The sequence below is a fragment of the Capricornis sumatraensis genome, chromosome 10, assembly GCF_032405125.1.
Source record: "Capricornis sumatraensis isolate serow.1 chromosome 10, serow.2, whole genome shotgun sequence".
NCBI lineage: Eukaryota > Metazoa > Chordata > Mammalia > Artiodactyla > Bovidae > Capricornis > Capricornis sumatraensis.
The window spans coordinates 57,949,032-57,961,091 of record NC_091078.1 but is presented as its reverse complement, the minus strand read 5'-3'; the positions used below and the strand labels follow the sequence as shown (position 1 = coordinate 57,961,091).

The window sequence follows — 12,060 nt, the reverse complement described above, 5'->3', positions numbered from 1 at the left end:
AAATCTTGATGTTTATATGGAATTTCTCAATTTTTAAAAGTCCTCAATTTAATAAAATGGCAAAACATGGGTCTGCAGCTTTCTTGGGGATCTCTGCAAACACGTGGTGATGAGTGGAAAGCCAGGGAAGCTCAGAGACGAGAGAAGAGGGTTGGGGGGAGCCTGGGATCCTGGGCCTGTTGGATGGACCCTCTTACTGCAGGAGGGTAGGTCCACACCTCCCTCTGGGTGGAGGGCAGGATGCAGAGGCATATCTTCCGAGCACACTCCGATAGCCCAGGGACTGGCTCTGACTTCGTCTGCTTTTTCTCTTAGCGGCTACTCCCTAGAGGAATTGTGGGGCCAATGCGAGAAGAGTCTCTTTTGTTCTTCTTTTTTTTTTTTTTTACAAAACAGTATGGAATTGTCTAAGTGAGGCAAAATTTTCTAACATTTGGAGAGTATAAAATAAAAAGTAAGAACTATTTCCCCATTTCTGCCCTCTGCTCTGTTTCCATTTCTAAGAGGTAATCACTGTTAAATTTTTTGGCTGTTATTCCAGAAATTTTCTAAGCATATAAAAACCACATATGTGATTTATTTCTTTTTTTTTCCCCAGGAGCTAGTTGGCCATTGGACAGAGAGCACAGTCCCAACTCTGTGCCTTTTAGTCTATAGTGTTTCCTGCTTGGAAGGCCTTTCTCTTCTTCTTTGTCCTGATGCAAATGCCTTGAAAGGCAGCACAGTACAGAAAAACACAGGATCTCAGTCAGAGTGTCTGGTTCTACAGTCTGGCTCTCTTGTTTACTAGTTCTGACTCTAGCTGAGTTACTTGGGCTTTCCATGCCATGATTTTCCAATCTATTAAAAGGGCCTTAGGGACTTCCCTGGTGGTCCAGTGGTTGAGACTTTGCTTTCCATGCAGTCAATCCCTGATTGGGTTGCTAGAATCCCACATACCTTGTGGTCAAAAAACCCAAAAGTAAAACAGAAGCAGTATTGTAACAAATTCAATAAAGACTTTAAAAATGGCCCACATTAAAAAAAAGAAAAAAAAGTTTAAGAAAAGTCATTAAAACCAGAATCTGTCTCAAAAGGTTGTTACAAGAAATAAATATGTTGAAGTCCACGTGGCAGGATTTGGCACCAAACAAGTAGTGGCACTGTGGTAGAGAATCTGCCTGCCAATGCAGGAGACACAAGAGACTCGAGTTCGATCCCTGGGTTGGAAAGATCCCCTGAAGGAGGAAATGGTTACCCACTCCAGTGTTCTTGCCTGGAGAATTCCGTGGACAGAGGAGCCTGGTGGGCTACAATTCATGGTGTCACAAAGGGTCAGACATGACTGAGCGTGCACACACACACAAGTAATTTATAGGTGTTCACTATTACCATTGTTCTCAAAGGCCTAACATTTTTTTTCCTTTCTGTTAGGAAACCTTCCTCAATCATCCTTAATTCCTGCTTCTGTCTCCTCCCCAAACTTACCTCTTTTAGTGATGATGATGCCACTGAATCTGGCACCTAATTATATTGCCTCGCATTGTCTCAGCATGGGTCATGTGTGCCTGTGTGTTGCTGACCTGTCTAGGGCAGTCGCCACACCTCCCACTTCTCTGTGTCTCTGCAGAGGCACCCCCATGAACAGAGGTAGACAGGGATACAGGTGTGAGGATCTCCAGGTCTGTGTCATACTCTGCCAGCTGTCGCAGAGGTCAGTGAGAAGTCAGGGACCTTGGGACCCAGCTGCCATTGCTTTGAGCTGCTCTTTATATTCACCAGAAGGTGTCTTGCCAAAATTTAGAGCATACGGTTTTAGAAGCTCTCTGCTAGCATCAGGGCCCTAAGGGCGGTGATGCTCGGCACTTCTCCTCTCCCCAGGGAGCCTCTGAGATCATCTCAGTAAAACTTTAATGCCTGGAAGTCAATTAGAGTGGAGAATTCTCCTGTAATCAAAAGAGGCAGTGCTTTTATTGGAAAGGTGCAAACAAGAAGGGAAGGATGGCAGCTGTGTGAGGCTCTGTAGAGCTAATAGCTTGGGCTGAGAAAGTTATTTCAGCAGGGTCAGACAGTATCTACCAGACATGAAGGCAGAAGGAGGGGCTCTGGAGTGGGCAGAGAGGGAAGCAGGCTAGGCCTTCAGAGGTGGCCTCCATGATTATCCTTAGAGTACACCGAAGCATTCCTAGAGCAGATTCACAGCTTCGCTTTCCTGGGTCGCCCAGCAGATCCATGAATTACCCTCCATCTCTCGAGAGAGGAGGAATGGAACTAAAGAGAGGTTAACATGACACTGGAGTTAATACCCCTGCCTTTCTACTTTCAGAAAGCAGACCTCACTGGAGTGAGGAGTATGGATGAGGAGGCGGGGGAGCTCTGTTCTCTCTAAGCACATTCCCCGAAAGTGGCACCTTCTCAGTGCCTGCTAAGAGAATTCTGAAAAGCTGTTAGAGGAAGTCATGTGAAATTAATGACTTAAATATCACTGGACAGATGCACGAGTTGTATGTGTCTGTTCCATTTACTGCTACATAGCAAATCACCCCAAAACTGTCTTCCAAAAACCATTTTATTATGTTCACAGAGTGTGTGGATCAGGAATTCAGGCAGGGCAACACTGAGGATGGCTTGTCTGTTCCATGATGTCTGGGGCCTCAGCTGGGAAGACATATAGCAGGGAGTCACTTCACAGCTGGAGGCTAGAGTCTTCTGAGGGTTCAAGTGGCTGGACATTCAGGATTGCTCATCACATGGCCATTAGCTGATGCTGGCTGTCAGTTGGGAACTCAGCTGGGGCTGTAGACCAGTGCACCTCTTGCGTCTTCCCTAGCAAGACAGTCCTAGGGTATTTGATACTCCTCTATGGAGGCTGACTTTCCCCAGAATGAACCTCCCAAGAGAACCAGGCAGATCTTTTATTTTTTATATTTGATTTTTTGGGGGGAGGGGGAATCCAAATTTTATTTATTTGGCTGTGGTGGGTTTTAGTGTGGCATGTGAAATCTTTAGTTGCAGCATTCAAACTCTTAGTTGGGGCATGTGGGATCTAGTTCGCTGACTAGGGATCAAACCCAGGCCCCCTGCATTGGGAGCACAGAGTCTTAGCCACTGGACCAACAGGGAAATCCCCAGGCAGACCTCTGAAGACCTAATATCTCTTCCACTCCAGTCTGTTGGTCAAAGCAGTCATAAGGGAAGGAACACAGACCCTACTTCCTACTAGTGCTGAAGAATATGTAGCTGTTGTTTTTGAAAACCACAACATTGTCTTATTCCTTTATGTCCTCATTCCTTTATGACTCCATGAATCCCTAATGACATATAAGTTGTTTGTGAAGTCAGCAGGTGCTAACATCCTGCCTTGGCTTTGCCACTAACTAGCTGTGTGACCTTGGAAAAGGTTATCTCACCCATCCAAATTTCTGTTTTCTCATTGATAAAGATATTTATTATAAAATAAACACTTAGGTATCTTTTGTCACTTGTAAAATATCTTCTAAAATTTTTTTATTGAAGTATAGTTGATTTCTGAGGTTGTGTTCATTTCTGCTGTACAGCAAAGTGATTCAGTTATATACAGATATACATTCTTTTTTATATTCTTTTCCATTATGGTTTATCTCAGGACATTAAATATAGATCCCTGTGCTATATAGTAGGACCTTGTTGTTTATCCATTCTATATACAATAGTTGGCATTTTTTTGGTGTTTTTGGTGTTGGTTCCAACTCTTTGCAACCCCATGTACTGCAGCACACCAGGCTTCCCTGCCCTTCACTATCTCCCAGACTTTGCTCAAACTCATGTCCTTTGAGTCAATGATCTACTAACTCCCCAAACTCCCAGTTCATCCTGCCCTTAACCCTTCCCTTGGCAACCATAAGTCTGTTCTATATGTTTGTGAGTCTGTTTCTGTTTAGGAGATAGGTTTGTTTGTGCTATATTCTAGAGTCCACATGTAAGTGATATCATAGGGTATTTTTTTTTTAATCTTTCTGACTGACTTCACTTAGTATAGAAATCTGTAGGTCCATCCATCATGCTGCAAGAGGCATTATTTCACTATTTTTTGTGGCTGAGTAATATCCATTGTATATACGTACCACATCTTCTTTATCCATTCATCTGTCAGTGGACAGTTAGGCTGTTTCCATGTCTTGCCTATTGTGAATAGTGCTGCTTTGAACAAAGGGGCATATGTATCTTTTTGTATAAAATATCTTTAAAATATAGCTGTCCTATACAGCTGTGTACAGGATTATGATAAGGGATTGAAATATTGCCAGGATGCAGGCAGAACTCGTGTGTGGCGGAAACTTGATGACAACAGAAAGAAAAATGGGGCAAGGCCCTGAGAACGATGGTGAGAGATGGAGTAGGGGTAGGCTAAGGTGAGAGGAGTGTGTGAGGATCACCCAAGACAGGAAAAGACTGGACGGTGATTTAAGAGGTCATGCATGAGCTGCAAGGATACCACTGCTGCCCAAGACAGGAAGATAACTGTTCAGAGGAGGCATAAAATAGGCCAGAAACATTGAGGATGGAGACCAGAACATATGCCTGGATGGGGGTGTGTGGTGATGGTGGGAAGATCAAATTTCCTAGGCTCAGAGAGTAAGAGAGAGAGAGACAGTAAGATGAGCAAGGAAAAATATTGTTTCTTTGGGGTCATGTGTGGCTCTGCCCAGGGCTGGAGGGGACATATAGGGAGACTGGCCACATAAATGTCAATGGCAGGCATTGGGGCTGTACACTCAGGGGAAGTAACAGGCAGACAGGCCTGGCTTCACGTGTGTGCGATCTGTACAGTCACACTGGAACCTTCATCTAGGAGGCGTCATCCTTGGTTTAATGCTCTGCTGTCACCATTTTGAAATTCAGATATAAACACTTCCCTTTTAACATTTATTCCCTTGTTCTCACCACTGAGGTACTGTATTGGAACTAGGGTTCTTAGGTTGCAAGCAGCAGGAACCAACTTTTTCCTATTTAAAATAGCAGTTATGGGGACTTCCCTGGTGGTGCAGCAGAAAAGAATCCATCTGCCAATGCATGGAATGTGGGTTTGATCCCTGGTCCAGGAAGATTCTGCAAGCCATGGAGCAACTAAGCCCACACACCAGAACTGCTGAAGCTAGTGCTATAGAGCCCACAAGCTTCAACCACTAAGCTCATGTGCCATAACTACTGAAGCTCACATGCCTACAGCCTGTGCTCCACAATAAGAGAAGCCTCCACAATGAGAAGCCTGTGCACCACATTGAAGAATAGCCCCTGCTCGCTGCAACTAGAGAAAGTTCATAAGCAGCGAGGAAAACCCAGCACAGCTCTCAAATAAGTAAATTAATTAATTAAAAGATAGCAATTATGGGAAGATGGAGGTTGAGGGGAGGTTCATTTGACTGAAGACAATGTTGAAGAGCCAAGAAGAGGCGTATAACAGGCAGCTCTGAATATACTGGTCTCCAGATGGACATACCACCTGGCCCAGTAGAGGGACCTCAGTTGAAAAAAGAGTAAAACCAACTTGGAGAGTGTGGTCTGAGAGAAATCTTACTGAAATGGACCTCATAGAGCAATACCACTCTATGATTCCTCCTATGGCCTGAGAGTTGAGGAGGGATCATAGGCGAGGGTAAAGAGGGAGAGCTTGGAGAAGGATAACTGGTATAGAAGCATTTCCAAAGTAATCAGACAAAAAATAATTAAAAATGTGATGAACAGGACTTCATTTTACCCAGTTCTCCTGGGAACAAATCAATGAACCAATCATTATCTTCACCAGAGGACCATTTAGAAAGAGAACATTTGAAAAAGCATGTAGAACTGAAAGACTTCTAATGTGGAATTTTATCTCTAAGTAATTTCTGTCTAACTTTCTGGTGGGTAAAATTCAATACAAGCTTAGCTTAAGTGGAAAGTGTTTTGTTTTTTTTTTTTTTAGTTCTACCAGTTTATTGCTACTAACCCATCTCCCTCCACCCTCATGCATGCATGTGTGCTCAGTCATGTAACCTTATGGACTGCAGCCCTCCAGGCTCCTCTGTCCATGGACTTTTCCAGGCGAGAATACTGGAATGGGTTGCCACTTGCTTCTCCAGGTTTTGTTTTTTAAATAAAGATAGATTGTTCTTTCCTGAAACCAGTGGTGAGTCATGATGGCCAAAGGACTACATCATAGAGTCCTTAGTAACCCAGAGGGCTTCTTACTGTGTTTCTCACAATCCTCCAGAGAGGTAGGAGCTATTTTTAACTTATAGGTGAGGAAATTGAGGCACAGAGAGGTTAAGTAATTACCTTGTCTAGCTCCTAGGATGAGTGAGTCCTTGTTTGTCCTGGCACCATCCCTGGGGGTTTCAGAATTTCCTTGTTCATGTCTCCATTATTTCCTTTCTCCATTCAAGTAGACTCAAGCCCCTGGCACAGGGAGGGCAGAGGGCCCAGTGTCCACTGAAACTCGATGTCATAGGGCACAATGACCTTACTGAACACAATGACCATTCATGAACAATGACCATCCCCAATGTTCCTGCTTCTTAGAAGTCTTCAACTGGGGGAGCCCAACATCCTGGACCCTTTGCTTGAGACCTAAATGTTGGTGAATGCCCTGACCACTCTGGGCAGGGTGACATGGAGCAAAGAACAGCAACTCTCAAGATTGAGGAGAAATCACTGACACCATCTAATCCAGGGGGCACAGACCCATAGGCTACAAGAGCTGCTCGGGTACCACAAACAAAAGAAGTGGGACAAAAGAGCTACAGCAGTCAGAGAAGAGAAAGAAAGAAAAGGAATCCAGATTGGTAAGGAAGAAGTAAAACTCTCACTATTCGTAGATCACATGATACTGTATGTAGAAAACCCTAAAGATACTATCAGAAAATTGCTAGAGCTAATCAGTGAATTTAGTAAAGTTGCAGGATACAAAATCAATACACAGAAATAACTTGCATTCCTATATACTAACAATGAAAAATCAGAAAGAGAAATTAAGGGATCAACCCCATTTACCATTGCAACAAAAAGAATGAAATACCTAGGAATAAACCTATCTAAGAAGACAAGGCAATGCCAAAGAATGTTCAAACTACCACACAATTATACTCATCTCACATGCAAGCAAAGTAATGCTCAAAATTCTCCAAGTCAGGCTTCAACAGAACTTGAACTGTGAACTTCCAGATGTTCAAGCTGGATTTAGATAAGGCAGAGGGACAAGAGATCAAATTGCCAACATATACTGCTGCTGCTGCTGCTAAGTTGCTTCAGTCTGACTCTGTGCGACCCTATAGATGGCAGCCTACCAGACTCCTCTGTCTCTGGGATTCTCCAGGCAAGAATACTGGAGTGGGTTGCCATTTCCTTCTCCACAACATACACTGGATCATCAAAAAAATCAAGAGAATTCCAGAAAAACATCTACTTTTGCTTTATTGACTACACCAAAGCCTTTGACTGTGTAGATCACAACAAACTGTGGAAAATTCTTAAAGAGATGGGAATATTAGACCACCTGACCTGTCTCCTGAGAAATCTGTATGCAGATCAAGAAGCAACACTTAGAACTGGACATGGAACAACAGACTGGTTCCAAACTGGGAAAAGAGTATGTCAAGGCTGTATATTGTCACCCTGCTTATTTAACTTATATGTAGAGTACATCATGCAAAATGCTGGCTGGATGAAGCACAAGCTGGAATCAAGATTGCTGGGAGAAATATCAATAACCTCAGATACGCAGATGACACCACCCTTATGGCAGAAAGCGAAGAAGAACTAAAGAGCCTGTTGATAAAAGTGAAAGAGGAGAGTGAAAAAGTTGGCTTAAAACTCAACATTCAGAAAACTAAGATCATGCCATCTGGTCCTATCACTTCATGGCAAACAGATGGGGAAACAATGGAAACAGTGAGAGACTATTTTTTTGGGCTCCAAAATCACTGCAGATGGTGACTGCAGCCATGAAACTAAAAAACGCTTACTCCTTGGAAGAAAAGCTATGACCAACCTAGACAGCAAATTAAAAAGCAGAGACATTACTTTACCAGCAAATATCCATCTAGTCAAAGCTATGGTTTTTCCAGTGGTCAAGTATGGATGTGAGAATTGGACTATAACGAAAGCTGAGCACCGAAGAATTGATGCTTTTGAACTGTGGTGTTGGAGAAGACTCTTGAGAGTCCCTTGGACTGCAAGGAGATTCAACTTGTCCATCCTAAAGGAAATTGGTCCTGAATAATCATTGGAAGGATTGATGCTGAAGCTAAATCTCCAATACTGTGGCCACCTGATGCAAAGAAGTGACTCATTGGAAAAGACCCTGATGCTGGGAAAGATTAAAGGTGGGAGGAGAAGGGGATGACAGAGGATGAGATGGCTAGATGGCATCACCAACGTGATGGACATGAGTTTGAGTAAGCTCTGGGAGTTGGTGATGGACAGGGAAGGCTGGTGTGCAGCAGTCCATGGGGTTGCAAAGAGTCGAACATGACTGAGCAACTGAACTGAACTGAATTGAAGAAGACAAAAGACCTGTATACAGAAAACTATAAGACACTGATGAAAGAAATCAATGCCGCAGTATTTCTGCTGATTCCCTTGATAAATGAAACCTTTCTTTAAGTTTGTTCCAGTAGAACAATCCACAAGGTTCTTTCATCTGCCTTTAAGTTCAGGTAGGAATAGCAGCTTTGAATCAGCTCCCCACCCCTTTTATTAACTCCAAGGGCCTGTATTATACATAGTCAGACTTTTCCCTTTAAGTCAAGGGCTCACCTACTGTTTACCCAGGACCATTAAACCATTAAGAAAAACGATGCTTCATGGGCCAGGACAATTTACGCACTTTGTTGAGAGTGAAGCTAATTTCCTCTTGCTCTGTGGAAAATGTTGTTTACACTTATTAAAGGTTCCAGGAATTCTGCACCCTGAGCTGATCCAGGTGTGATCCCGACAGAACAGGCAACAGGACTACCATTTCTTCATGAGCACTTGACTTTGCTACTGCTGCCAAGTCACTTCAGCTGTGTCCAACTCTGTGAGACCCCATAGACGGCAGCCCACCAGGCTCCCCCATCGCTGGGATTCTCCAGGCAAGAACACTGGAGTGGGTTGCCATTGCCTTCTCTGCACTTGACTTTGGGGCCCTAATAACTCTAAACAGGGCCCAGTGCTGGCCTCAGTCTCTAGTTTTGAATTGTGCTTGTTCTCATGGCTCTGAGTTAATACTGCCTCACCTTTCCTGTCAGATTCATCGCCCTCACTTGAACGTCTGAGGTTGAATGGGGCCACTTCTCCGTCCCTCCTGGGTTTTGGACTGGAATTCTCCCTGTGGGTTGCTCTGTTACCCCCTCTTTTGTCTTGGCACTGCCACTGTGGCATTTGACCTCAAAACCTGTCAAAGTCAGATGGCCTGCTGCCTTTTCCAGAGGCCACAGATGAAGAGGGCAGAAGACAAACTGCAGGCCGGTCTCTAAGGACATGGCCCCAGGGCCCAGCACAGGAGGCGCTGGCTCCCCCTGGCTTCCAGGATTCCTGCTTTTTCAGTCCTTCTCAGCTGACAGAGCTCTACTTCCTGCTGGAGCCAGCTTCAAGCCATTTTCCAGGTCTGTTTTTCTGAACTGCTTCTTGGAAACGTAATTAAAGTGCAAGGGGAGATGATTGCACTCTTTGCATTTGTCGTCAGGTCAGGAAGTGACATTCCTGGATAATAAGAATTTCCATAATAGATGGAAAGTCCAACCCCAGAGAAGCCTTGAAGTTGATGAAATTAGGGTTTTTCCAAATGAGGAAGATAAGAAGCCACATAAAATGAACTGTAACCTTGGAAACTATGACGTACAAAAACAGATGTAGGCAGAAGGATGGAAGTCCACAGAGAGGGCAGACAAAGGAAGACTGGCGACAAACCGTTCCAAGGTTGTTCAGCTGCAGCCAAGAGAGTAAGGCACTGTGTCTGACATTCTGGCATATCTCTCCCTGGGTTCTAGGTAAACCACCTCTGTACTGCATCAGAAATGTCAGGCTTCATATAGATTTTGGTTATATAAAAAAAATGTTTCAACTACCTGATCCCCTTTGGTTCACTTCCACCCCTAGTGAGTAAAGTTCTGGTTATTAATTTGGCTTCCCTGAAATCCTGTTAATCTATTTTGTTAAATAGATGAGCTATTTCTGATCCATTAAAGCTGAGGACAAGATTCTGGGTCTGACTTGACTCATCCATGAGCTCCTTCCTGCTAGACACAGCCACCTACTGGAAACTTGAAAAATCTCCCAAGTCTCTTGCCTTCAGAAACACTTGAAGCCTCTCACATGTTTCTCTTTATCCTCTTGCCTTTCTTTTTTTTTTTTTTCCCCACTTTCAGTCCCTTTAATTAGGGGCTCTGAGGAGAGGGCAGAATGGCGGGCATGGTAGAGAACGTGGTGCTTTTCATGGCCCTTTTGGCAACCAGTTAGTCCTCATCCTCTGGCAGCTGGATCTTGCTGGGGTCAAAGCAGTTGGATTCCATGATGGGGAGGCCATGGGCCTCTCGGTATTTCACAAGCCTCTCAGCTTCCCGGCGGGCCCTCTCCTGCATCCTGCAGTCAGGCAGATTAGCCACAAAGGTGCTGCCAAGGACCAAGATGATGGTGAACCAGAAGACAACAACCCGCATGTTCCAGACGTCCACAGCAGGGTCTTTGTCATAACCGTGGAGTCTGGGTTGTTCTCATAGAGGTTTTTGTCCTCGGGTTCTGGGTCCTCCTGCCAGCGTAAAGTCGGTTCTGATGGCCGCTTTCCCGCCAGAGTGGACAGGGCGATCACAGCCCTGGAGGAGCTGGATTCCCAGTGAACATGGGCAGCCGGGAGCCCTTGTGTCGCCACTACTGCCAAAAGGCGGCGGCCGCACAAACCCAACATCCCAGCTGCCATAACAGATCGTTCTCCCTCTTGCCTTTCTTATGGTGTTCTATCTGTAGTCTCCATACTGCATACTTTGAGAGGGAAGTGACCTGCCTGGGCGCCTGTGTAGTAGCTATCACTCCTGACTTCTGCTAATGACTGAGATCACTGTACACAGTTGCTTGCACTGATTCTGGGTATTTTGTTGCACTGCTCACCCATTAACTTCCTTTCCTGGAAAGATGTTTTAAAAACCACTTTGCTTCTGGAAGTAGGCTACTGGCATGCTGCAGGCCTGGGTCAAATCTCAGAGTGACCACAGTATAGCTTTCTTGTTAAGGAAAGAGGCTGAATGGTGAGGTTAGGGCCAGGCTGAGGAGGATCTGAAATGTTTGCTGGGGAGTTCTTGAAGAATTTTGTAGGGAATTGGGAGATTTTGGCTTTCTCAGCTAAGAAGCAACCTGCCCATATATGATTTTTTGATGGTGTAGAGATTGACTACAGAAGACAAGGGCTGGAGGGATCTATTGTGATGGTCCAAATGCCAGAGGATGAGAGCAGGGCTAGCAATGGAGATGGAGAAACAGTTAGAAGAGATTTTGGAGGAACAGTTTGCAGAATTGGCAAAGAGATGTGCCTTCTTCTGAAGGGTGAAGATTGAAAGATTCATGGAAGTCCATTTAAAACTTTATTAGGTATATATTTATTTTTATGTGTTGAAGTCCCTGCCTGCCATGGTCTCATGTGAATGACATGGCAGAGGTTTGCAGAAAATGGACATGGAAATAGCAGTGTCTGGAGGACTATAAGGTTCAGAAAGCTCTGATTCTCAAAAGTTGTGAGCCATATACCCTGCTGTGCCTCTGTGGTCCCAGGAAGCAGTTCTGTCCTCACTGGAGAAAGCTTGCAGTGTCTCCCATGCCTCATTACCAAACTGGAAACAAGTTGAAGGAGGAAAAGTTACACCTACAAGGAACTGTATCTCAAAAATCCAAGTAGCATGCATTCACTCATTCATTCATCCACTCATTTGCTCAACAAATACCATTGAGTGCCTACAATGTAACATGCACCTTTCTGAAAATTCACTGGTAAGCAAAACCAGGAGTGGTCATAGCTGTGGTGGGATTTATGGAATCCAGAGGAAAAGACAGATGTTAATCTATCCTTTGAATGAATGGAAAACTGCCCTTGGA

At 44.4% G+C, this 12,060-nt stretch overlaps 1 pseudogene; it reads right to left on the bottom strand.

The window, feature by feature from the left end:
- Positions 1-10,433: 10,433 nt before the first annotated feature.
- On the bottom strand, positions 10,434-10,894 carry LOC138087712 (NADH dehydrogenase [ubiquinone] 1 beta subcomplex subunit 11, mitochondrial pseudogene; annotated as a pseudogene).
- Positions 10,895-12,060: the final 1,166 nt, after the last annotated feature.